This window comes from Salvelinus sp. IW2-2015, linkage group LG8 (assembly GCF_002910315.2).
Source record: "Salvelinus sp. IW2-2015 linkage group LG8, ASM291031v2, whole genome shotgun sequence".
NCBI lineage: Eukaryota > Metazoa > Chordata > Actinopteri > Salmoniformes > Salmonidae > Salvelinus > Salvelinus sp. IW2-2015.
In genome coordinates this window covers 46,651,531-46,678,405 of record NC_036848.1, presented here as the reverse complement: position 1 = coordinate 46,678,405, position 26,875 = coordinate 46,651,531, and the positions used below count along the sequence as shown (strand labels likewise).

Below are 26,875 nucleotides of genomic sequence, written 5' to 3'. Positions count from 1 at the left end.
GTGGCTTCCATTAATGTAATTGTCTGCATCATTTCCAATCCCCCATATACACTGCTCAAAAAAATAAAGGGAACACTTAAACAACACATGTAACTCCAAGTCAATCACACTTCTGTGAAATCAAACTGTCCACTTAGGAAGCAACACTGATTGACAATAAATTTCACATGCTGTGTGCAAATGGAATGACAAAAGGTGGAAATTATAGGCAATTAGCAAGACACCCCCAATAAAGGAGTGGTTCTGCAGGTGGTCGACCAGACCACTTCTCAGTTCCTATGCTTCTGGCTGATGTTTTGGTCACTTTTTGTGGCCTGCTGGAGTCATTTTGCAGGGCTTCTGGCAGTGCTCTCCCTTGCACAAAGGCGGAGGTAGCGGTCTTGCTGCTGGTTGTTTGCCCTCCTACGGCCTCCTCCACGGTCTCCTGATGTACTGGCCTGTCTCCTGGTAGCGCCTCCATTGCTCTGGACACTACGCTGACAGACACAGCAAAGCCTTCTGCCACAGCTCGCATTGATGTGCCATCCTGGATGAGCTGCACTACCTGAGCACACTTGTGGGTGGGTTGTAGACTTCGTCTCATGCTACCACTAGAGTGAAAGCCCGCCAGCATTCAAAAGTGACCAAAACATCAGCCAGGGAAATAGGAACTGAGAAGTGGTCTGTGGTCACCACCTGCAGAACCACTCCTTTATTGGGGGTGTCTTGCTAATTGCCTATAATTTCCACTTTTGTCTATTCCATTTGCACAACAGCATGTGAAATTTATTGTCAATCAGTTGTTGCTTCCTAAGTGGACAGTTTCGATTTCACAGAAGTGTGATTGACTTGGAGTTACATTGTGTTGTTTTAAGGTGTTCCTTTATTTTTTTTTTGAGCAGTGTATATACAGTACCAGTCAAAAGTTTGGAACAAAAGTAATAGTGAAGACATCAAAACTGAAATAACACATATGGAATAATGTAGTAACCAAAAAGTGTTAATCAAATATATTTTATATTTGAGATTCTTCAAAGTAGCCACCCTTTTCCTTGATGACAGCTTTGCACACACTTGGCATTCTCTCACCCAGTTTCATGATGTAGTCACCTGAATGCATTTCAATTAACAGGGTGTGCCTTGTTAAAAGTTAATTTGTGGAATTTCTTTCCTTCTTAATGCGTTTAAGCAATCAGTTGTGTTGTGATAAGGAAGGGGTGAAGGAAGGGGCAGAAGATAGCCCTATTTGGTAGAAGACCAAGTCCATATTATTGCAAGAACAGCTCAATAAGTTAAAAAGAAACGGCAGTCCATCATTACTTTAAGACCTGAAGGTCAGTTAATCCAGAAAATTGCAAAAACTTAGAAGTTTCTTTCAAGTGCAGTCCCAAAAACCAAACAAGCGCTATGATGAAACTGGCTCTCATGAAGACCGTCACATGGTCCGGACACGCTACACCACCCGATGTCACAGGAAAGGCCATAAAGATCATCAAGGACAACAACCACCGAGCCACTGCCTGTTCACCGCGCTATCATCCCAGAAGGCGAGGTCAGTACAGGTGCATCAAACCAGGGACCGAGAGACTGAAAAACAGCTTCTATCTCAAGGCCATCAGACTGTTAAACAGCCACCACTAACATTTAGTGGCTGCTGCCAACATACTGACTCAACTCCAGCCACTTTAATAATGGGAATTGATGGAAATTTATGTAAAAATGTATCACTAGCCACTTTAAACAATGCCACTTAATATAATGTTTACATACCCTACATTACTCATCTCATATGTATATGTATATACTGTACTACTCATATCATCTAACTGCATCTTGCCATCTTTTATGTAATACATGTATCACTAGCCACTTTAAACTATGGCCAGTTTATGTTTATATACCCTACATTACTCATCTCATATGTATATACTGTACTCTATACATCTACTGCATCTTGCCTATGCCGGTTCTGTACCATCACTCATTCATATATCTTATGTACATATTCCTTTATCCTTTACACTTGTGTGTATAAGGTAGTAGTTGTGGAATTGTTAGGTTGGTTATTACTGCATTGTTGGAACTAGAAGCACAAGCATTCCGCAACACTCGCATTAACATCTGCTAACCATGTGTAGTGACAAATAAAATTTGATTTGATTTGATTTGACAATGAAAGGAAGTCTCACAGTTTCCTCTGCTGTGGAGGAGTTACCAGCCTCAGGAATTGCAGCCCAAACAAATGCTTCACAGAGTTCAAGTAACAGACCACATCTCAACATCAACTGGAGACTGCATGAAATCAGGCCTTCAGTGTCGAATTGCTGCAAAGAAACCACTACTAAAGGACACCAAAGCCGGTCACGGGTGCACTCCAGCCAGCTCAAGGTACTAACGATATCATAACGCGCATTGATAAAGACAGTACTGTGCAGCCGTCTTCATCGACCTGGCCAAGGCTTTCGACTCTGTCAATCACCATATTCTTATCGGCAGACTCAGTAGCCTCGGTTTTTCTGATGACTGCCTTGCTGGTTTCACCAACTACTTTTGCAGACAGAGTTCAGTGTGTCAAATCGGAGGGCATGTTATCCGGTCCTCTGGCAGTCTCTATGGGGGTACCACAGGGTTCAATTCTCGGGCTGACTCTTTTCTCTGTATATATCAATGATGTTGCTCTTGCTGCGGGCGATCCCTTACTGTTTTTATTTATTTACTTTTCTGCTCTTTGCACACCAGTATCTCTACTTGCTCATGATCATCTGATGATTTATCACTCCAGTGTTAATCTGCTAAATTGTAATTATTCGTACCTATGGCCTATTTATTGCCTACCTCCTCATGCCTTTGGCACACAATGTTATATGACTCATTTAGTTCTTTTCCTACCGTGTTATTGCTTGTTTATTGTTTACTCCATGTGTAACTCTGTGTTGTTGTCTGTTCACACTGCTATGCTTTTCTGGCCAGGTCGCAGTTGTAAATGAGAACTTGTTCTCAACTAGCCTCCTGGTTAAATGAAGGTGAAATAAAAATAAAATAAAAAATAAGAAGAAAAGACTTGCTTGGGCCAAGAAACACGAGCAATGGACATTAGACTGGTGAAATCTGTCCTTTGGTCTGATGAGTCCAAATTTGAGATTTTTGGTTCCAACCGCTGTGTCTTTGTAAGACGCAGAGTAGGTGAATGGATGACGTCCACATATGTGGTTCCTACTGTGAAGCATGGAGGAGGTGGTGTGATATTGTGGAGGTGCTTTTCTGGTGACACTGTCAGTGATTTATTTAGAATTCAAGGCACACTTAACCAGCATGCCTCCCACAGCATTCTGCATTGATATGCCATCCCATCGGGTTTMCACTTAGTGGGTCTATCATTTGTTTTTCAACAGGACAATGACCCAACACACCTCCAGGCTGTGTAAGGGCTATTTGACCAAGAAGGAGTGTGATGGAGTGCTGTATCAGATGACCTGGCCTCCACAATCACCCGACCTCAACCCAATTGAGATGGTTTGGGATGAGTTGGACCGCAGAGTGAAGGAAAAGCAGCCAACAAGTGCTCAGCATATGTGGGAACTGTTTCAAGACTGTTGGAAAAGCAATCCAGGTGAAGCTGCTTGAGAGAATGCCAAGAGTGTGCAAAACTGTCATCAAGGCAAAGGGTGGCTACTTTGAAGAATCTAAAATATATTTTGATTTGTTTACTACTTTTTTGGTTACTACATGATTCCATATGTGTTATTTCATAGTTTTGGTGTCTTCACTACTTTTAGACAATGTAGTAAATAGTAAAAAAAAATTAAGGAAACCTCTTGAAAGAGTAGGTGTGTCCAAACTTTCGACTGTTAATGTATATATAAAATATATATGTACATATTTGTAAATGTTTTCCTTTATTATTTCCCCCTAAGCCTACCACCCCTCCCCTAATTGGAGTAAACTAATGAACAACAACACTTAGACTTCTACTTCCAGATTATACCTACTATATACATTTTACTGACACAGTATATTTTACAACAGTTATCTTTTGTTTGATTTTAGTCCTTCAGCTACCCTCAACCCCTCCCATCTATCTCTGAAGGCCATTCTGTTTTGATTTCTTTTTGTCATAAACTTTCCAACTGTGCTGTTTCACAGAAGTTCTGAATCTATATACATTTTACGGACACAGTATATTTAGCATTAGTTATCTTGTTGTTTTTAGTCCCACCCTTTAGCTCCACTCAACCCCTCCCATCTATCTCTGAACACCATCCAGTTTTGATTTCTATTTGCCATATGTTATTTCAACTGTGCTGTGATGTTTCACACAAGTTCTGAACCTTTCTATTCTCATCATTTCTAAAGATTGTAAATTAAAGATAAATATTTTTGCTAAGAGTATTATTATATTATTGATCGATTGACTAGGACTTTTCAAATCACCCAGCAGTGCTATTTGAGAGAGTTAGCTCCATGTAAATGTTGCAATTCTTCAGCCATTCCTGAACCTGCAAACAAAACAAGCTACATATGGACAGTACCAAAACAAATTATCTAATGATTCTGTCTCTTCGCAGCAAAATCTGCAGAGTATTTGAAACACTGCCGATTTTGCAGGTTTTCCTACTTACAAAGCATGTAGAGGTCTGTAATTTTTATCATAGGTACACTTCAACTGTGAGAGACGGAATCTAAAACAAAAATCCAGAAAATCACATTGTATGATTTTTAAGTAATTAATTTGCATTATATTGCATTACATAAGTATTTGATACATCAGAAAAGCAGAACTTAATATTTGGTACAGAAACTTTTGTTTGCAATTACAGAGATCATACGTTTCCTGTAGTTCTTGACCAGGTTTGCACACACTGCAGCAGGGATTTTGGCCCACTCCTCCATACAGACCTTCTCCAGATCCTTCAGGTTTCGGGCTGTCGCTGGGCAATACGAACTTTCAGCTCCCTCCAAAGGTTTTCTATTGGGTTCAGATCTGGAGACTGGCTAGGCCACTCTAGGAACCTTGAGATGCTTCTTACGGCGCCACTCCTTAGTTACCCTGGCTGTGTTGTTTCGGGTCGTTTTCATGCTGGAAGACCAGCCACGACCCATCTTCAATGCTCTTACTGAGGGAAGGAGGTTGTTGGCCAAGATCTCGCGATACATGGCCCCATCTATCCTCCCCTCAATACGGTGCAGTCGTCCTGTTCCCCTTTGCAGAAAAAGCATCCCCAAAAGAATGATGTTTCCACCTCCAGCTTCACGGTTGGGATGGTGGAGTTTAGACCAAAAAGCTCTATTTTTACCTCCAAAAACCTGTCTATGGGGAAATCAATGGAAATCCTCCCAGATTGCAGTTCATAGGGCTTCAGCAGATGTCAACAGTCTTTAGAAAGAGTTTCAGGCTTGTTTTTCAAATTTTCCATTTTGGCTGTAGTGTTATGGATGTGGATGAGTGGATGAGACCGTGCACTTCGTTATTTATCTCTGTAATGAACATACTATTCTCCGTCTTAAATTTTGTTTATTTACATATTAGGGTACCTGAGGATTGATTAGAAACGTTGTTTGACGTGTTGGACAAAGTTTATTGGTAACGTTTGGGATTCATTTTGTATGCATTTTGAACGAGGGAAACCGGTGGATTATTGAATGAAGCGCGCAATTAAACTTGACTTTTTTGGGATATAAAAAATGACTTTATCGAACAAAACGACCATTTGTGATGTAGCTGGGACACTTTGGATTGCAAACAAAGGAAGATCTTCAAAGGTAAGTGATTTATTTTATCGCTATTTCTGACTTTTGTGATGCCTCTGCTTGGTTGGAAAATGTATGTAATGCTATGTAAGGCTGTCCTCAGATAATCGCATGGTGTGCTTTCGCCGTAAAGCCCTTTTGAAATCTGACAAAGCGTCTGGATTAACAAGTTAAGCTTTTAAATACACTTGCATTTTCATGAATGTTTAATATTAAGATTTTAGTATTTTGAATTTGGCGCTCTGCAAATTCACCGGATGTTGTCGAGGCCGGGCGCTAGCGGTACGCCTATCCCAAAGTTAAGTATAACTTTTGCATGATTGAAGCCTTTAGTGAGCGGTCTAATGCTTTAATATTTAATCATTTCTGCCCTTCCAATTCATATTCATTACATAAAAAGGACAGTTTAATTTTGTCTAGCATACTGTGCTCATATAAATTAAAAAACAAGTTGCTAGTTATAATGCATTGCCAGCAGCATTATAGGACCAACCCTGCTTGCTTCTGAAGCTAAGCAGGGTTGGTCCTGGTCAGTCCCTGGATGGGAGACCAGATGCTGCTGGAAGTGGTGTTGGAGGGCCAGCACTCTTTCCTCTGGTCTAAAAAATATCCCAATTCCCCAGGGCAGTGATTTGGGACACTGTAGGGTGCCGTCTTTCGGATGGGACGTTAAACAGGTGTCATGACTCTCTGAGGTTATTAAAGATCCCATGGCACTTATCGTAAGAGTAGGGGTGTTAAATTCCCAATCTGGCCCTCAAACCATCACAGTCACCTAATAATCCCCAGTTTATAATTGGCTCATTCATCCCCCTCCTCTCCCCTGTAACTATTCCCCAGGTCGTTGCTGTAAATGAGAATGTGTTCTCAGTCAACTTACCTGGTAAAATAACAACAAAAAATAGGCAAGGCCATAAGCAAATAGGTGAACTGTGATATGACTAAAGAGTTAATCAGGGCGATTTTTCCACAAACAGATAGGTATTTTCCTTTCCATGGTAGCAAGATTTGATATCATTTTGCAAACTTTCTGTTAAAATCTACTGTAGTGAGATTATTTATTTATTTTGGGATATGAATAGTATGTCCACTTCACCATCAGACCATTTTATTGGTAAACTACATGGTAATGTAAAAGTAGTATTTTTTTGTGAAAATCCCTAAGTTTATTAATCTAGGATAAATCTTACCAATACTTTGAGTTTTGCTTTTAAGTCCAGGAGTTCGAAAAAATGATCTAGATTTCTATGAGGATGTGGCTGTGGATTGCATGTGGCAGATATTTAGGATGAATGGTGTGGAAAAAAAAAAAAAAAACATGGAATGCATGCATGTGTCGTGTCTTTGTAGGTTGGATTTAAGTGTTATGACATGCATTCTATAAAATACTTTCTCCATAATTAATATTACCTGATTGAACTAATCATGTAAATAATAACTAGAGAGTCGGGCACCACAAATAATATTTATAGAGTGTTATCTTTCCGAATAAACTCTTAAAGATTTTTGCAATATTACATCAATAGCAATAACATCAACGTCATCTTACTTCAGTCTCATATTCTGAAAGTTGTAAATTCTTGGTTATCTTACAAACCGCTGCTAACAAGTTGAATCAGCAAATACAAATTGGGTTTAATCCCCCCGATTACCGCGCATTAACCTCCGTTCCATGATGTGTCTCTCCTCAGGCGCTGTGTGGCTGGCTCCCGCTCCAGGAGTCTGAGGTACGGAGGTTCCTCCGCCCCTCTAGACATCGAGGGGGCCCCGGGTACCTCTCCATACTGAATTCGAAAGACGGGCGAGGGGCTTCAGTACTCGTGGACTGGGAGGGGTATAGTCCGGAGGAAGAGATGCTGGGTTCCGGTGGAGGCAGTGTTGGATCCTTCTATGCTGCGAGATTTCCACCGTCTCCAGGATGGCCTGCGCCTCGCCCTCCGGGTCGTCCCGGAGGTCAGTGCCGAGGGGGGGGTACTGTCACGACTTCCGAGGTCGGTCTCTCCTTGTTCGGGCGGTGGACGTCCACCAACTTCTAGTTTTCACTGATCATTTTTCATTTCCATTGATTTTGTCTTGTCTTCTTCACACCTGGTTCCAATCCATCAATTACATGTTGTGTATTTAACCCTCTGTTTCCCTCATTCCTTGTCGAGATTGTTTTCATTGTATATGATGTGCTATTTAGGTTGGTGTGCGACGGTTTGTACCCACTTTGTATTTTGTACATTTTGGTTGTTGGAGTTTTGTTAGCATTTATTAAACAACTCCGTTTATACAAGTTCGTTCTCCTGCGCCTGACTTCCCTGCCACCAACACGCACCCCTTATACACGCATGATGCTGCACCACCAAAGGAGAAACGCTCACTAACAGGATGTAAACATTTTAGAGAAATACATTTTTGTGCTTTGGAAAATTTCTTGGATATTTTATTTCAGCTCATGAAAAAATGGACAACACTTTACTTGTTGCTTTTATATTTTGGTCAGTGTACTTCATGTAGAGACAAATTGAAAATAAACAATTATTTCTAGGATTTTTTAATAATTTAGAATATTTGGTGTACGAATAATGCTAAAACATTTTTTATTTAATTGTTTTTATTATTTATATATATTTGGTGTTGGACATGTGTAGCATCCTTAATTCTACAATTGTTGTGTCTGAATAAGTCACTCAGAACTGGATCGATTTGTGGGGATTTATTTGCCACCTGTAGAGAGTTGACAAAAACGGTTGCGTGTGTCACGTTCCTGACCTTATTTTCTTTGTTTATCTTTTATTTAGTTGGTCAGGACGATGCTGGTGGTATGTCAATTGTTCCTGTGTTTCTATGTTTAGGTTTGTCATATTGGCCTGATATGGTTCTCAATCAGAGGCAGGTGTTTTGCGTTGTCTCTGATTGGGAACCATATTTAGGTTGTCTGTTTTTCACTGTTGGTTGGTGGGTGATTGTTTCCTGTGTCTTCTGTCTTTGTGTTCTATGCACCAGATAGGACTGTTTCGGTTTTGCCACATTTGTTATTTTGTATTTTGTAGTGTTCACGGTTTTGTCGTTATTAAACATGATGAACACTAACTACGCTGCGTCTTGGTCCGATCCCTGCTACACCTCCTCTTCAGACGAAGAGGAGGAAATCTGCCGTTACACCGTGTCATCTGTTGCACACATGCTCTCGTGCACCCCTTCCCAAGGATAGGCAGACGATAGAGGACTCACAGAAATGTATTGTGGTGTGCACATGTCGTGCACCAAGCACACCACAACACATACACCACAGTACAAAATCAAACAAAAACTACAATTTGGAATTGTCATTACAAATTATAGTACAACATACCTGCAGAAAATGCGCATGTGCATGTCAAATATAATTCTGTACATTGAGAATTGCAGCAAAATATATTTATCTAAATTACTACTTTTCTCCCACTTAAAGAACATATTTACATGTTTTTACACTTAAAAATAGAGGAGCAGAGGACAACATACCTTCTCCCAAGGATAGGCCGACGAGAGAGGACGATTAAAGGGAATCCAACAGTTACCAAACAAATGGACCAAACCAACCAAGGATGTGCTATCAAACCAGACATTACAATTTTGTTTAACATGATATAATACAGTTTAGTGCTTTTACATAAAAAATATTGACTGCAACCCAGCTGTGATAAAATAATAAACATACAATGGAATGTAAATTTATTAAAAAATAAATGTATCACCTCTTGAGGTGACCCATTGACCCAGTTGCTGTACAATTCCATCAAAATAAAATGCCTGTGCATAATCTATGGTAACAACATCACTCTGCTACACATACATGTATGAAATGGAAATCTCTATGGGGAATTATGGCAGCACAGTAGGCCTAGGCCACAGATATCCTACAGTATAATGTGATTCTATGACCTAGGTAGCAGTGGCAGTCAGTGCCGTTTAAGATGAAGGAGGATGATTATTTTTCTATTAGCATGGCCTTATTTATATTACAGCATATTGGATGACTGCCATTCATATTCTATTCTCCCAGCTCAATCTAACATACATTTGAGTAATCAAGGTGACAGGCAGTGACACATTCAATACTGCCTTGCACACTCTTGCCTGCATCTAGCTAATCTAGTCTGTAATCATTAATCCAGCAGTTGCAAAACGAGAGTTTATATTGGACAAATTCAGGTAGTTTATCCCCGTTTTGTTCTGTTTGCTTCCATTTAAGAAACGTTTTTCAACAGAATCGTTTTTCACGCTAACACTGTTCACTTTCATAGCAGCCACATACAAACAGCACGATCACTTTGATCATTGTAACTATAATTCCTTCTCYTATCTACGTGCTCTCCTCTTCTCACCTTTTCCCTTCGCTTGTGGACTTTAGTGCACAACACATCAGCTGTCTGTGACCAGGTGAAAAAATCTTTCCAAGCCAAACCTTCATATCATAACTGTTAACCGCTAACCGTTAGTAAACCCGCAACAATCATGCAGTACAGTGTAGTTAGCAAGCAGTTTAGCAGTTAATAAAACCAAAAGCTTTCCTTAAGTTGGAAGAATTCCCATGTTGGATAGTCATAGCCAATAAGCTAACATAGCATCCCTCTCTGTTTGAGCCAGGTGTTTGAGTGGGCTAAATTAGCTAGCTGCATTCGCTTGCTAAGTAAGTGAAAATTGAAAGTGAAAAACAAATTAATTTGTTCAAAACTGTTAAACTATTGTCCTATTTCTCTTTGAGTCAACTTCTCACCATATTTTATGRACTGCAGTGCTAGTTAGATGTAGCTTATGCTTTCAGTACTAGATTAATTATCTGATCCTTTGATTGGGTGGACAACATGTCAGTTGATGCTACAAGAGCTCTGATAGGTTGGAGTACGTCCTCCGGAAGTTGTCATAATTACTGTGTAAGTCTATGGAAGGGGTGAGAACCATGAGCCTCTTAGGTTTTTTATTGAAGTAAATGTACAGAGAGGACCGAAACTAGCTGTCTTCCGGCTACACCATGGTGCTACCCTACAGAGTGCTGTTGAGGCTACTGTAGACCTTCAATGTAAAACATTTGAATCTGAATATATTTAGTATAGTTTTATCTAAAAAGGATAACTTTTATAATGTTTCACTATTTAGATTTTTATGAAATTCACTGAGGATGGTCTTCCCCTTCCTCCTCTGATGAGCCTACACTGCTAGGTAGGCAATGTGACAGTACCAGAACACTGGGGTGGCCATCATTCTGGAGCATCATAATGCCATTGTCATGACAACACACACAACAATTCAGATGTTGTACTATGAATTGCATTTTCTCAGCCACTCTTTCTGAACACTTGGAGCAGAGCACAAGCAAATCTTTCAGCAACCTATTGGACTGAGTGACACCCATAAATCAAGATACTTACGGGCTTGGGGCAGGGAGGTGCTAAGTGAGAGGGGCCTACTGTGAGACATTTATCTTTTTGTATTTTTTTCGTCCACCAACCTGCAAAATCAGCGAGCGGACAACAGACACGTCCTTATGATGTGAGTTTGCCCTGAAAAATAATCTGTTATTAAGTAGCCTAATTTTAGGGTATTTTGATGGGCTATTTTCTTAAACAAGGTAGCTGTAATTTATGTTATACAACTTACCATCTGTTGAGTGTTGACATTTCTCATTAATAAATCTGACTTTGTCTCTTTTACTGTAAACCATGTTAAGAGAAATGGGGATACATTTTATCTGGCTAGACTGGACTAGACTAGACTAAAGCAGATTACACTGGACTAAATAGAAAATAATAACTTTATTTTTCCTGTGAGTGAACTTCTTAGTAAAGTTATTCCATGCAGTCCAGTCAGTCACATGGGGCATTAGGCCAACACAGTAGGCTTAGGCACGGATATGACAGTACCGGAACTCCGGGGCCATCATTCTGGAGCATCATAATGCTCTCGTCATGACAACATACCCAACACTCCAGATGTTGCAGATTGTTGCACCAATAAATTCTGCTGTACACTTAGAACAGAGCTTAACGCAAACCTATCAGCGACCTATTGGCCTGAGTGAAACCCATAATTATTGTTCACTGGAAAATGTGTTTTGCTTTCCCAGTACCTAACCGAGCTGACACCGTAGAGAGAGAACCAGCCCCAGAGCAGCGCTCCTGGAGTATTGCAGGGGTGTAGTGCTCCAAGGCACAACAACAGGTGGCACCGGAGATATTCCTGCCAACAGCCATCTGATTGAGCAGATCACATTTTGCTACATATTCTTCACCCAGACTTGGAATTCCTCAGATCAGGTGCACCAGATAATAATGTGCCTCTTCCTTCAAAGCTACCATTAACCCCTACAGTTTAATATACATTTTCTATTCTATTTCACATTTTCTTTCCCAGCCAGCTCCTCAGATGGAGCAAGAGGGCTGGAGGAGAAAGACGGAGAGGGGGATAGAGAGAGATAAGGAGAGTGTGGATGCAGAGATGAAGGAAGGCACTGTGGAGGTTCTCTATGAACTGCTGGAGAAGATCCAGAAGGAAAGAGAGAAGGTGGAAATAAAGGAGAAGCTGTTGGAGAAGGGAGTGGAGTGCGCAAAAGAGGCACTGAAGTCGAGGAGGGAAGAGGTAGAGAGGAAGGAGACAGAGGTGGCCAGGCAGAGAGATGTGGTGGAGAAGGAGAAGCAGATGGTGACGAAGGAGAATAAAAAAGTGGAGAAGCAGAGGGAGGAGGTAGAGATGAAAGACAAGGGGCTGGATAGACAGAAAGAGAAACTGGAGAAGAAGAGTAATATGCTGGAAATATTGGAGAAAGTTGGAAAGGTGGAGTTGGAAAAGGAGAAAGAGATGTTGGAGAAGAAGAAGATGATAGTGGAAAGGTTGAAACTGGATGTGGATGAGAGACTGAAGAAAATTACAAGAACAGGAGAGATTATTAAAAAGAAAGAAGGAGATGGACAGAATGAAAATAGATGTGGAAGAGAAGGCAAAGATGGAGGTGAAGAAAGTGAAAGAAGAGTTGGAGGGATTGGAGAAGAAGATTAAAGAGAGAAAGGAGAGGGAGAAAGGGAGAGAGAGAAATAGAAATAGAGCGAGAGAGAGGGGGGAGTTTGAGAAGAGGAAGGAAGAGGAGGTGGAGCGTGTGAAGTTGGAAATGGAGGAGAAGCTGAAGATGGAGGTAGAGAGGTTGAAGCTTATGAAGGTAAGGATGGAGGAAAAGTGGAAGACCAAGATGGAGAGAGTGATGGAGTTGATTGTGGAAGAGAAGATAAATGAGAGAAATGAGTTTGACTGTAAGAGAGAGGATGTGGATGAAGTCCGAGAGGAGTTGGAAGGAGTGATGGAGAAGATGAAAGAAAAGGAGGAGATGTTTAAGAAGGAGGTGGAGAAGATGAAGCTGGAGAAGGAGAAGGCGGTGAAGGAAGTGAGGAGGGAAATGGAGGAGAAGAGAGAAAAGGAGGTTAAGCAAATAAAGGTGGAGGTGGAAGAGAAATGGAAGAAAGAGATGAAAAGCGTGAGAGAGTGGATTGAGAGAGTGGAGGAGACCTTCTGTAATTGTCCTACTGCATACGATACAGGTGCCTCTATTGCCACAGCTACTAATCAGTAGAATTAGCTACAATGTATGTAGCCAGAGCCACTATTAAGTTGCGATTGAATGGACTCCAGCCACTATTAAATTGAGATTGAATGGACTCCAGGTACCATGCTCTTGTGGATGAACTAAACCTTTTTTTTCACTTTCAGATTCACAGATGGGACATCTACAGTGATTACATCTCTGACCTCATCAAAAAGGAATAGGATGGAGGGAGGAACACACATACACGCACACGCACACACACACAACACTACAATTTTTCTACAATTACTTCTTTAAAAACATCACATTTRAAATAAAGGCAAGCAAAGGCAAAGTGGTTGTCCTAGGTGTAATACGACCTCAGATTTAGGGATTATTATAAAGTAAGAAAGTTGTACTAAACTCATAAGGAATTTTTTATTGTCTTCTAGAAATCTATGGGATTACATAATTAATTGAAATGGAAATGTAACAGCAGGAACTCTTACAGACTGGGCCAAGAGCGTGATTTTTTTTTTTATACCTCTACTACTACTGTACTAATACTACTACTACTACTGTACTACTACTGATGCTACTACTACTACTGTACTACTACTACTGCTGTACTGCTATCGTATTACTATTGTACRACTACTACTGCTACTACCACTACTGCTGCTACTGCTACTGTACTACTACTACTACTACCACTACTACTACTTCTGTACTACTACTACTGTACTACTACTACTACTACTTTACTAKTACTACTACTACTACTACTACTTCTGTACTACTACTACTGTACTACTAATACTACTACTTTACTTACACTACTGTACTTACTATTACTGTGCTACAACTCTACTTACTACTACTACTGCTGCTACTACTACTACTGTACTGCTACTACTACTACTGTACTACTACTACTGCTACTACTACTACTACTGTACTTCTACTGCTGGTACTACTACTATTGTACTACTACTACTGCTTCTTCTACTACTACTGTACTACTACTACTGCTTGTTCTACTACTACTGTACTACTACTACTACTGTACTACTACTACTACTACTGTACTACTACTACTGCTGCTACTACTACTGTACTACCACTGCTACTACTGCTCCTACTACTACTACTGTACTACTACTACTACTGCTGTACTGCTATCGTATTAATATTGTACTACTACTACGGCTACTACCACTAGTGTACTACTACTACTACTACTACTACTACTACTACTACTACTACCACTACTGCTGCTACTACTACTGTACTACTACTGCTGTACTACTACTACTACTAATGCACTGCTACTAATGTACTACAACTAATACTGCACTGCTATCGTATTACTACTGTACTCCTACTATTGTACTACTACTGCTGCTTCTAATACTACTGTACTACAACTACTGCTACTACTACCACTGTACTACTACTACTGCTACTACCACTACTACTGTACTAGTACCACTACCGTAATACTACTACTACTACTGCTACTGCTACTACTACTACTACTACTACTACTACTACTACTACTACTACTACTACTGTACTACTACTGGGCTACAGGTACCACTACTGCAGTCACTACTTCTACTGTTGTTATCAGACTAAAGGCTACTATCTCACTACTGTATTACAGTCACTACTTCTACTACTACACTGGCTGAAGCAAGTCGCACATTTTTTCTTCAGGGAAAGTACCCTTTCTAGTTTATTTTATTAACGTAACCAATACAATAGTAAACATAAAATGTTGGAATGGTGACTGACTAAAGAGAAGAAGAACAACAATACTAGAGCTGCACATGATTTTCTTTGTCTAGTTCAATAGAAATGTTGGAATAGTCACAAATTGAAAACTAATTGCAAATTAAGATAAATCAAGCAGAGCTGAACTACCTTCATTTGACATGTATTTTGACCCAGGTGGTTAGTGAAATAATTAGGGCTGTCAGTGTTAATCAGTTAACTCCATTTCCCTTTTTGTAATATTAGTGCACCCTTTTTTATGTGATTAATGGCATTGTCTGAAAGTGTTCAAAATACACTGAAAACATCCTAAGTACATCTACAGTACACAGCTAAGAACAACAATGCAATGTCAAAAGAAGTTGGCATTGAGGTTAAACAAAGTGTGCTTTATCAATTTACCAGATTRTTTGGGACAAAATCAAACATCAAAATTGTTGCAATACTTTTTGCATAAAAAATCTTAAATTACAGCTCAATTTGATCAAATTCTGAATTTATTGTGATTAATTGTGATTCATCACAGCAAATCCTGCAATTAACTCGATAAAAATGGTATCGTTTGACAGCCCTAGAAGAATAAATAAAAACTGACACTACTGTTAAAGTTCATCATATAGTGTGTGTGTGTGTGTGTGTGTGTGTGTGTGTGTGTGTGTGTGTGTGTGTGTGTGTGTGACATAGGCTTGTGCGTGTGCAATGCATGTACTCATTGGTGTAGGTGTTTACCTGCTCAGGTGAATCTCCGGGGCAGTAGGGGGTAGCAGGATAAACAGGTGGATGAACTYAGCTGAAAGTAAGGTCAGAGGTCAGAAGAATGAAGAAGATTAACGGGAAAATTCACATGACCCTGCTCATCCTTCTATGACCTTTGACCCTGTCAGAAGCAGCTGACTCGCACCTGTCTTTGCATGCCTCTAACTGGGGGAGTCAAGACAGATTGAAATAGGCCAAACCTTACACAATCACTATATATTTGTATGACTTTTAGTCGTTTTTAATGGTTAATTAACAATATACACCCTGACACCCTGCGTGTCTGTGCGTGTGTGTGATTGGGGGCTGGGTGGAGCTTGGAGACTAGGGGGTAAGAGAGACAGGGGCGAGGGTGGAAGTTGATGTTCCTGGTCCTGGGGGAAGAGCAACAAAAGCGGATCAGTATTAGTAACAGGAAACGCCTGCAGCGCAAACTGGAACCTTGTACCTCCTTATCTAGGGGGCAAGTGAGTCTCTCTGTATCGCTTTCCCATACATACTTGATCCGTCTGATAAGATCCTGTTGGTGTCTTAAAGATCTCAGCTTACCAAAAAATCCCCAAGAAACAGCCAAGAGGCAGGGAGGCCCCAGAGACAGGCCTCACAATGGCACCAGTGACAGTTGATGACAGTGATCGTGATAATTATGAGATTATTAATAGCATTTAGCACCATCTGTAATAATTTATGTGGTGAATCACTCATGGCATTGTTGTGAGACTAGGTCAGAATGAGGTGATCTTAACACACTGACATGGAGGGGAATGGTTGCTGTTGTGCCAAGTATTGTGCATTATTGTGAACGGTCGTGCATATTTCTGTTTGTATGTGATACTTCAGCATTCTGGAGTGTCAAGTGTATAACACAGGAGTTTGGTGACACCTTAATTGGGGAGGACGGGCTCGTGGTAATGGCTGGAGCGGAATAAGTGGAATGGTACCAAATACATCAAACATGTTTGATGCCATTCAATTTGCTCAGCTCCAGCCATTATTATGAGCTGTTCTCCCCTCAGCAGCCTCAAACTGGTGTATGATGTGTGTCTTGAGTTACAGTAGGTTACACTCTGTGGGAACCTGTGGTCCCTGGACAGTAGTGTGATGGCTGAGATTGGAGAGGACATAATGAGAACAGGGCAGAGCCACACACACACACACACACATACACATCCATCACTCTGTCACTCCAGATGTCAGGTTACTTAGAGAAAGTGACCAGCCGAGGCAACTGTTGGAGTTTTAAGTCAAAGTCATTTTCCGTTGTAAGGATCAATACAGGGCGTGTCGTCAGGCAGGTCACCCGTGATACAAGTCAGTATTCGACGTCCAATCTCTATCTGAGGATGTCAGGAGATGACCTGGAAACCAGCCACTAGGGGCAACAGTGAGCYCTGTTACCATCAACTTGTTGGTGCAGTAATTAACTCTTCTGATATTAGTCTCACAATCACGGGGACAGGAAGGGACTCCAGCCGACAGATGGACAGACAGACCGAAAGACAGATTGGAAGACAGATGTAAAGCCCTGATTTTGTTGCACGCCATGCCAGCTCTCTCTCTCAACTGCTTCCCCTTTTTTCCTGTGTTCTGGAGGGTTTTAGGTTGTAGTGTTTTTTTCTATCTTCCTGAAAAGGTAAGACGATCCATCTCCTTTTTTTCCCGGAGAACAATGCCAGAAGGCCGGTGCTGCTGGCACAGACTGCAGAGTGTTCAGAGAGTTCACGGCTGGAACGCTCCACTGTGAATCACACTGCTGCTAAACTCTGACGATCATCTCTCCTGATTCCTATGAGAAATCGAGAGATTAAAACATTGTGGACCGGGAGGTAGGTCTCCTCTATTCCACGGTCACAGTCAATTCAGAGACGTTGAAGCCAGTCAAGGTGTGACCTGTCTCTGGTAATGTCGACTACCTTGAAGCCCACTCTACTCACAGGTCAAAGTATCTATATGGTTATTCAACTTATATTATAGAGACAAGGTTATGTTTTGGAGACAGCCTTTCTAAACCATCACACACAATAATTAAACACTGTATCTGGAGACCCTGTTAAAGGAAATCTGAACAAAAGGGTGAGCTTTTGTTCAAACATTCTCAGTCCTGGTCTTTGAAAGCTATTACTCCAACATCTGGAGATTACTGCAGAGGTGTCCAATACTTTTGAAAGCCTGTCCTGCCCAAAAGTATAACTACATTACAGCACAGTACACAGTCAGATACCACAGTACAGTCACATGCTTGAGTATTCAGTCCTAGTTCTTTTAGAGTACAGGATTTCATCTCACTTACTGTCCCCCATTAACCTACTTTTACAACTCAATGTAGTCGTCAGATATTTTATTTTATAGAGAGCTCAATTGAAATCCCCATCATAATTCCTAGTTCTCATACGGTTTCCTTTTCATGTGGTTAGTGAGTATGAGGAATGCCCCCTGGGACGGTCTACAGGTACTGTACCACAGACACCCTGTCATGACTCACTACTGCTGGAGCCCCTCGGTCTGGGAAAGCACTCTTAATCAGAAAGTCTGCGTGTCTGTGTCTGTCTGTGTGTGTCTGTGTGTGTGTCTGTCTATCGGTCATTCGGTCATCTGGTCGGCCAGCTGAAGCTGCTTTCTGTCTGATAGTTCGCCAGTCTGTCTGTCTCCCTGCCTGTGTCTGTATGTGCGGGTGTCTTTCTGACTGCCTGGACTCTATACGTGTCTGTGTCTGTCAGTCTGTCTGTGTGTCCTATCTGTAGCGGGTCCATGACAGGGTCAGAGCCAGATGTGGAGGTGAAAGGTGGACTTTTGATCGGCCCTATTGAAACCTTGTTTATGCTTTTTGTGACCAGTAGAGGTGAGGGTGTGAGAAAAATGGGACTGACACAATCTGGACTGAAATCTGTATTTTTTCCCTTTCCCTTTCCTTAGCTCAGTCCCTTTTCTCCCTCCACCCCCACTTCACTGGCCTAGCCACCACAACCATCTACCTCCTCCACTTTCCTCACTGCAATCTGAGACGGGTGTTGGGTCACAAACAGTCGTGTTCAGTGGGGTCAGAGTCATGCTTCTATTTTGAAGCCCAGCTATAAACAATGTGCAGATTGGATTACAGAGAAAATAAATGAACTAACTGCAGAAAATCCATTAGCCATCAATAAACAGTGAACTGCAGCGGAACAGAGCTCCTTTCTCACATTGCCTTGCATGTTCATAGTTGACCTTTGTAGCTGAAGGCAATGAATTATGGGAAGTGCTGTCTGTGCATGTCCAAGATATCACTGAAGGAGCACTAATGTTTTTTGTTTGATAAAGTCGGCTTTTTGGAACGCTAGATCTYCATTATAGCGAGCTTGACATTTAACACGCATCGTTTACTGTGAATGTGATCGTCGCCAACGTCGGTGATAATATTTTTAAAAGCCTGGGCTAGGTATACCTCTTYCCTAGGCCAGTAAACAACTTTTAAAATGTAACAATCTCAAAAACGGACAACATTTTCACACTCCCTCTCCCTGTTGTACATTTAATACTAACCTTTATTGGCACAAAGCAATATTTTCTATGGGGATGAATGGCTGTGGTTAATGTGCGTAATTGAATTTGGGTGAAGGGGGTTGTAAGCACAGGCAGGCAGCTGCAGCAGGGCCCGCCCGTCCCTCTCTCCCTGGGGAGTCTGAGTCTGTGGTCACCATGCCCACCCAGGATGGGGCCAGGGAGGCCAGGCCTCCTCCATCTGCTCATGGGCTGAGACTTTGGGCCCTGGGTACTGGGTCCTAGATCTGGGTCTGTAGTCTGGGGTGGGATCCTGAGGCTTGCTGGTTGGCAGTGAGGTAGAGCAGGGTGTGGTGTCTGCTTACATCCACCGGGCTGGGCTTCCAGGGCTGAGGGAGGGGAAAGGTGGAGAGGTCTGATCCATCTGATTCCAGAGGTGAAATAGAGACATGTCAGTGTTGTGGATGGGAGCTCTGGGGATTCAACTATGTACCCTATGATCCCAGGTCTGGTTTTGTGTACCATAGATATAAATCATAGTTTTATCTCTGGTACAAGGTGTTACTTCAACGTCATCCCCAGAAGCTGAGGTGTGCCATGGCTGTTCAGGGACACTTCAGATTTGGTTAGAGCACGCAGTATTGGAGAGAGGAACCTGGGCAGAGTGACAATGGTGGATTTAAAATAGAAAAGCAAAACTTTGAGTTGCTTTATAAAGAATCCTGAGTGCTGTAACTGTACATGCTGGAGGAAACGAAGTTGTCGTGGAGCGGTTAGGCTTCTCCACAGAAAGAAGAAATGACCAATTCTGCTTTTCCCTTTCTGCTACTTTCTTTCTCAGCGTCAAAAATTCCAGGGTGGAAATTCTGAGCGTAATCCGAAAACATGAAAAGGAAATTACTTTAAATATGAAACCTTGCAAAACCGCCACATATTTCCATAGGTTTCCACACAGCTTACAACAGCTGCTGGTACAGTTCCGCCAGCAGTTGTTACAATTTCAGTCTCTCAGTCTCAGTCAATAGACAAGACAGTAAGAATATCCCATGTTAGATGTACTAACCCATCTCACATGACCAAGCCCAGCCTGCTACAGGGTAAGCCCTGATCTCTATCTCTCTATCTGGAGTACACATGACCGTTCTGTATCTGGGTCATTGTGACAGTAAACCATGAAGATGAAGGGGCAACATGCTCAACTCTACACCTTCAAAGGGGTAGAAGCCAACAGTCCCAACCAGAGCCATGTATTTAGAGAGTTGTGCCAACTTGTTTTTATTGTTAATATTGTCATACTGATTCAGTTACATTATTTAAATATTCCCCATGTCAAAAAGTCTAATCAAATCAAATGTTATCTGTCACATGTTTTTTCATCCCAGTGTTGTCTTGAGTCCCACCACTAAGTGCTACTACATGTAGCCTAGCGTTTTTTTGTGAAAGACATGAACTGCTGACTCACCATGACATGGGTTAAGCTGTTATTCACTGAGGGAACAGCAGCACACCCTATCCAGCCATCCCTGCCCATCAGGCTGGGGGTCGCTATGCTTTGCTCATGTGATATGTGACCGCTTGGTTCCAGAGTCTGGTATTAGCCTTGCATCACCCGACCTGGCATACACTCCATATACTTGATATAACATTTCTGCAGCTCTGGGAATAGCAGGGGCTTCCTTCTAACTGGCATCAGCACGTTATCACCTCTTAATTAGCGTACTTTTGGACTTTAGTGCTATCTGGTTTTAACGTGCAACCCAACACCCAGTCACCCAAACACAATTTTTACACTGTATAAAAATAGAACTGTATAAAAATATACTTCGGCAATCTACGTTCTGAAATTTCATTGGTTCAGATTGGGCCCATATGCGTGAGCTTGACCAATAAGAGGGCCCGTGGAGCATAAGGATCACGTTACCTGTGTGACTGCTGGGTGATTTAAAGAGGCGCAGGTATTTATATCAGCAGTGAAAGTGTCACAGATAGAAGGTCACAGTACTGGGTAAACACTTCAGCCCTCTGTATCACAGAAAAGCCTGCTTGTTTAACCTGTAGGCAGGGTACATGTACACTAACACTAATACACCCACACAGTGCTGAGCACACACATACTGCATGCATGCACAGTCACACACGTGGAAGCATGTATGCAGATACACACATACAAACGTATGAGACACACACAAGCACAAGCACAAGCACGCACACATACATACACACACACACACATAGTCCTGCTGTGGTGTTCACATGGCCAGGGGCCTGTCCATCTCAATGAAACCTCTAGAGCAGTGTATGTCAATTGAAATGGAGTGTAACCGAAATCAAACGTGCTCGTTTAGTCCGAGGCGCTAAAGTGCATATTTGCTCAGTGCTGTAATATGGTTAATTTCCCCATGAAACTCTCGCCCCAATAAAGAGCTACTCAGAACACAATGGAGGTGCCACATGTCGGACTGGAGCCGAACCAGCGATGACACTGTCCTCTTCCAAGTAGGGAGAGAAATGAAAACCACAGCCAAAGTTACTGTCAGCAGACATAATAAGAGAAGGAGAGACATTCTCAGGGTCGGATTTTGACTCTCTCTGCACCTCCCTTCTATGTCTGTTCTAAATGAAAGCTCAGAGCCAGTTCGGCTGCTATTCAGCTGTGAATAAGATGAAAGGTCTGTATCTGTATGTGTGCTGGTAGCTGACTGACTTGGTGATACGAGACAAAAGAGTTGTTTATTTACCCTCAACAGCTTCACACTACGTCTCCATGGAATCCATTACCCATAACACCACAGGCTAAACAAATATCAACAAATACCAATTTATATGGAATCAGGAAAGCAAACAAACTTGATCTACAAACAGAATATTACTTTTCTGAACACACATCCTGAAGGTTGGTGTCATYGGGGTATATTTTATATGAAAATTCACTTTGACATTTCATGCCTCTAAAACTCTGAACCGCAGTTATATGTGAGCAATCAGCTCCATTTTGGTACAATCTATTTCCAGGGGCTTAAGATTTACTGATGCTGTTGCCTATATTTTTTTACATAAATCCCTCATAAGTTCTCAAGCCTTTACGATTGGACTGTTTCAGATTTCASCCTCCTTCCCCATGCTCCCCTGCACTCCCTTGCTCCATGCCTCAGATGGCTCTCATATTTGGCGAGTTGAACGTGTCAACCTGAATTAAGCCAGAGGAGTCGGCTTGGCCAGCGGCTGCCCGCGTGGTGGGACACCTGTGACGGTGGTGTCAGGTGAAGGGGCCACCCTCACTGCAGTAACCGTGGTGCCTATCACTTACATACATGACATTACATATTAGTCATGTAGCAGATGCTCTTACTCAGACTCAGAGAATGGTACAACTAGCGCATTCATTGGAAATAAGTAATACAACCATGTGTTAACTGTCATTGCAAGTAAAACACAAAAATAGCAACTAACTGCAGGATCTTTATGGTCAGTCATCTGTCATCTATATACAGGGGTTGTCTTCTCAGTGTCACAGCATTTGGAGCTTCTGCTGCTGTTCTCTCCACCTTCATAATACTCTCTTTCTAATATCGTCTTGTTCCATCTTCCCTCCCTGGAATTAGGGGAGTGGCGTAGTCAGGGAATGTCAGTCAACACACCCAACCTGTCATAACTCAGTAACCCACAGAATAATACCAGACAGCATCCTGTCTCTCCAGCTAGTCCTGCTACCCCTCCCACTGGAACCAGTAGAGTACAGATGGCCAGTTTGGGTTAGGATGGGCTGGCAGGGGTGGGTAGACTGGTGTGGGCTGGGCTGGTTGTGGTCACTTGCACAACCAGAATCAAGTGAGTAGAGAGGTATCATGGCGTGCGTAGTGTTTGACGCAGAGGCCCAATTTGTGTTCTACTGATGCAATGGTTATGGGTTGAAAGGGAAGACAGTTGAGTAGGAGAGAGAGAGAGAGAGAGAGAGAGAGAGAGAGAGAGAGAGAGAGAGAGAGAGAGAGAGAGAGAGAGAGAGAGAGAGAGAGAGGAGGACACAGACTCCCTCCCAGAAACCCAAAGGCCTTGCAGACAGTAATGCACAGTGGAGCATGACTATATACAAACTCTCAGAAGACCCCAAGGAAGGGGTCACAGGTCAAGTTGTTATTTCCCCTCCGTGTCTTTAAAAATCTGCAGATGACAATTACGGCGGATTTGATTAACGTAGAGGGCGGTGCAGATATCGGGATATCCAGTTTCACTAACTGTCATTTATATGGCCAGAGGAAGGCAGGGAAGTCCCTTTACTGCTGCAGCCCTTCTACAGCCCAGACTTCAAACAAACCTCCCTGGTTCGAAAGACCAGTATTATAACTGGACCTGGAACAAGGCAGAGAGAACAGAGTGAGAGAAAGAGAGAGAGAGAGGGGACATGGACATTGCTTTAAGTAATTTTTCATTGAGTTTCACTTTRGGTCCCTTTGGTAAAAAGAGGGAGTGGGTTCTCCATCTGATTCCATGATGGCTCAGCCCCGTAGAGCACATACAACCTCTCTCTCCAGTCCACATCAGCTACCTACTTCCTCTCAATCTGGCCTGGTGCCCCTTCATTAAAGAGAGCTGTCAATTTGTGTTTCTCCCCCTTAGTCCTCTGTTACCCGTACCAGGCTGCACATGACAAAGGCTGTCTGTAGTCGTCCCTCCCGGTCACGATTCGATTGGGCCCAGTTGTTTTTACAAGCGCACTGTGTAAACCCACTGGTTTATTGAGACAGCCACCCCTCTTCTCTTTCCTCCCCCCCTCTTTGTCAATGGCCGGTACGGATGAGTAGCCAGCACCTATAAATAGCCTTCTTCATTAAATCAGTTGTTCTTTTAATTTCAACTTAAATCAAGAATGATTTATGTGGGGCAGCTGGTTCTAATAGAGAAAGAGAGCTCCTTGTCTCAAGTAAAAGCAACATTATTTTCAGCCGCTAGGCTTGTGTCGTTTCGGGGTCCTTGGCGTTATCAACCTCTCCAGAAAACATCCGCACCCTACCCTGATGCATTCAGAGATTTATTTTTCTTTCAATTAAATAAATGGTTTGGTAATTAAATTCCTGCACCGGATTTGAGTCTAATGGCCAATGCTGACAAGTGTTAATGTATGGGGAGAGGGGTTTGAGACGAAACACGCTGTCCTCGCCTCGTTAGGCTCCCCCCACCCACACACACACACCCCAACCCCCAGCCACTCCCTCTTAAGTCCCCCTTGAATCTGCAAGCAATTTTGCCTGTGATGGCAATCACCCTCCTCTGCCAGTGAGACGTTTTCATTAATCTGCTAACCTAATGCACAGCGCTCACTCAGCAACACCAAGACACATTTCTGACACATTTTTTTCCCTCGCCGAGACAAAAATTCTTGAAGTGAGCCGTTGTTTGAAAGCGTTTTGTGGTCTCTGGCAGTGGTGGCTGATGGAAATTTGCTGAGTTGGAGCCATGAAAAGTTGCAGCTGTCTCACTAGAGCCTGGCCACAACTGGAAGTCTCAGACCTTGGCTTCTGGTCAAACGCAGCCAGAACCGGAGTCCTTTTCCCCCCACTCTACCTACCTACCTACCTACCTACCTACCTACCTACCTACCTCTCTCTCTCTATCTTCCTCACCCTCTCTCTCTGCTTTGTGAAAGTTGAGAATAGGTGTTGCGTCTGCTAAATGACTAAAATGTAAAACAAAAAAATAGAATAATCCTATTACCTTATCCCCAGGTCTTCATTTCCATGTGTTGGGTTAGGAGATTGTGTCCCTCCCTGATTTGGTAGAAATCAAATAAAGCGCTTCAGGCTGTGTTTACAGGACCTCCTGAGCTGCCGGCCCAAACACACACACATTTCTACCCAGAACACACTCGGTCTGCAGTCTGCACTCTGCAGAGGCACTGGAGAGGACACGAGTGGAGAGTCATTTGTCAAGAAATTTGTGTGTGTGTGCAAATGTGTATGTGTTTGTGTGTGTGTCTGTGTGCATGGGTGCGGACATGTGTTTGCACATGTGTGTGTGTGTCTGACTTCCTCTATGAGTGAGGCAGCCACTTGTCCACTGGAGGGATCTGACTAATGTAATCCTCTCCAAGCTGCAGGACTACTGCTACATACCTCTCTAATAGCAGGTTGAATATCAACAAGACAGTCATTTAGCACGTTCCCAACATCTGCTTTCTGTCCTTCCTGAAAGTGTCTAGGCCTCATTTCCACACCCAGGCTCACTCCTACACTCTCATACTGACATGTGCATGGACATACTCACTCATACACTAACCCCAGGCCAGAGAGCCCCAACAAACATACACTATATGCATTCACAATATACAGTCCATTTACAAACATGGTCACCCATACTTAAACATAAACAAAGACATCCGTCTCCATCTTGGCAGGAAGCCTACGGTGTATTGCACCTAAAATGACAGTGTGTTAAAATAAGCTTTATTGTGTAATTTCTCATAGAGTCTCGAGCATTTGACAAAAGCTAAACAGTCAGGTTTGCTTTATATCCTGCATGAAAAAAAGGTTATTGCTTGTTAAAAACTTGTTGTACATGTTGTGCCTGCAGCTTCACACAATCTAGTCTAAATAATAATTGTGCTAATTCAAACTCTTTGTTATTTAATATGTAATGTTTTGACTAACTCTACAAGAGTCTACATTCGATCCCTTGTATCTCTGCTCTTCATTGCCCTGGTCTGCCCTCTATGCCCTCTCCAGAATGACCTAAGGTGAAACTGTAGTCTAAGGTCGACTCGCCRCACTCAACCCGCAGGTCGTTTGATTGACACATTCCCCCCAGCCCAGAGGATGGGTGGCTGATTGAGGCCTGGCATGCCATTCTCCACTGCTGCTCCTCTATGATTGGCTCTCATCACCAGGACATCTGAAAGACCATGCTGTCCCTCTTCTACGCTGATTTTCCAGCCTCTCTCCACTTTCCCCTCGCACGGCTCTCACAGCAGCAGCCACCGGCTCCCCGAACAGCCGAATGGAACCAATTTAGACCCCTCCAGCAAGGTGGTTTTGATGACATTTGAAATGCTCACAACGTAAACTTGGCATATAAACACCCTAGGTCAAGAGAAGTTTAGAAATGCCGTTTGTAAACACTAGAAAAAGGCTCCTTTTGACAGATGGGTTGTCAAGTATTTCAAATATCATTTAATTTGTCATTCAGTGTCCAGATATTATATGAGTATGTACCTGCAAAAATATATTGGGCATGGAAAAGAAAATTCAGGCCGTACACCTTAATAACTTCTCATTAGTGAGCTCAGTAAATATGGTGGGCAAATCAAGGTGACTGTGGTCAGCACCTTTAGAGAAACACAAATACACACTGCTTTAAGGACTAATGTCAATGCTAATATCAAGCACAGAGGAAAACCCAAATGTCTGCAGCGACCAGAAAATAAACACAAAGACGATAGGAAAAATATACTYTTACATCTTTTATGTTCCTGCCAAGAGGGACAGGCCGGTCATTCAGTTCACCAGGGATGTTGTGGCAGGAAAATAACAAACACGCAATAAATACTGGGATTGACATCATATGTCTGGTTTACCGTACGTATGACATGGAATTTCCAGCTTTCTAAAT

General features: G+C 42.3%; 1 long non-coding RNA gene across 1 annotated transcript in view; it reads right to left on the bottom strand.

Moving 5' to 3' along the window:
• Positions 1–25,145, bottom strand: part of LOC111968047 (uncharacterized) — a 99,881-nt gene extending 74,736 nt beyond the window's left edge. Inside the window, exons 1-2 of the long non-coding RNA XR_002877824.2 lie at positions 24,986–25,145; positions 15,773–15,833 (exon numbers count right to left, since the gene is read on the bottom strand). This is a non-coding gene — a long non-coding RNA (uncharacterized lncRNA). The remainder of the gene's footprint in view (positions 1–15,772; positions 15,834–24,985) is intronic.
• Positions 25,146–26,875: the final 1,730 nt, after the last annotated feature.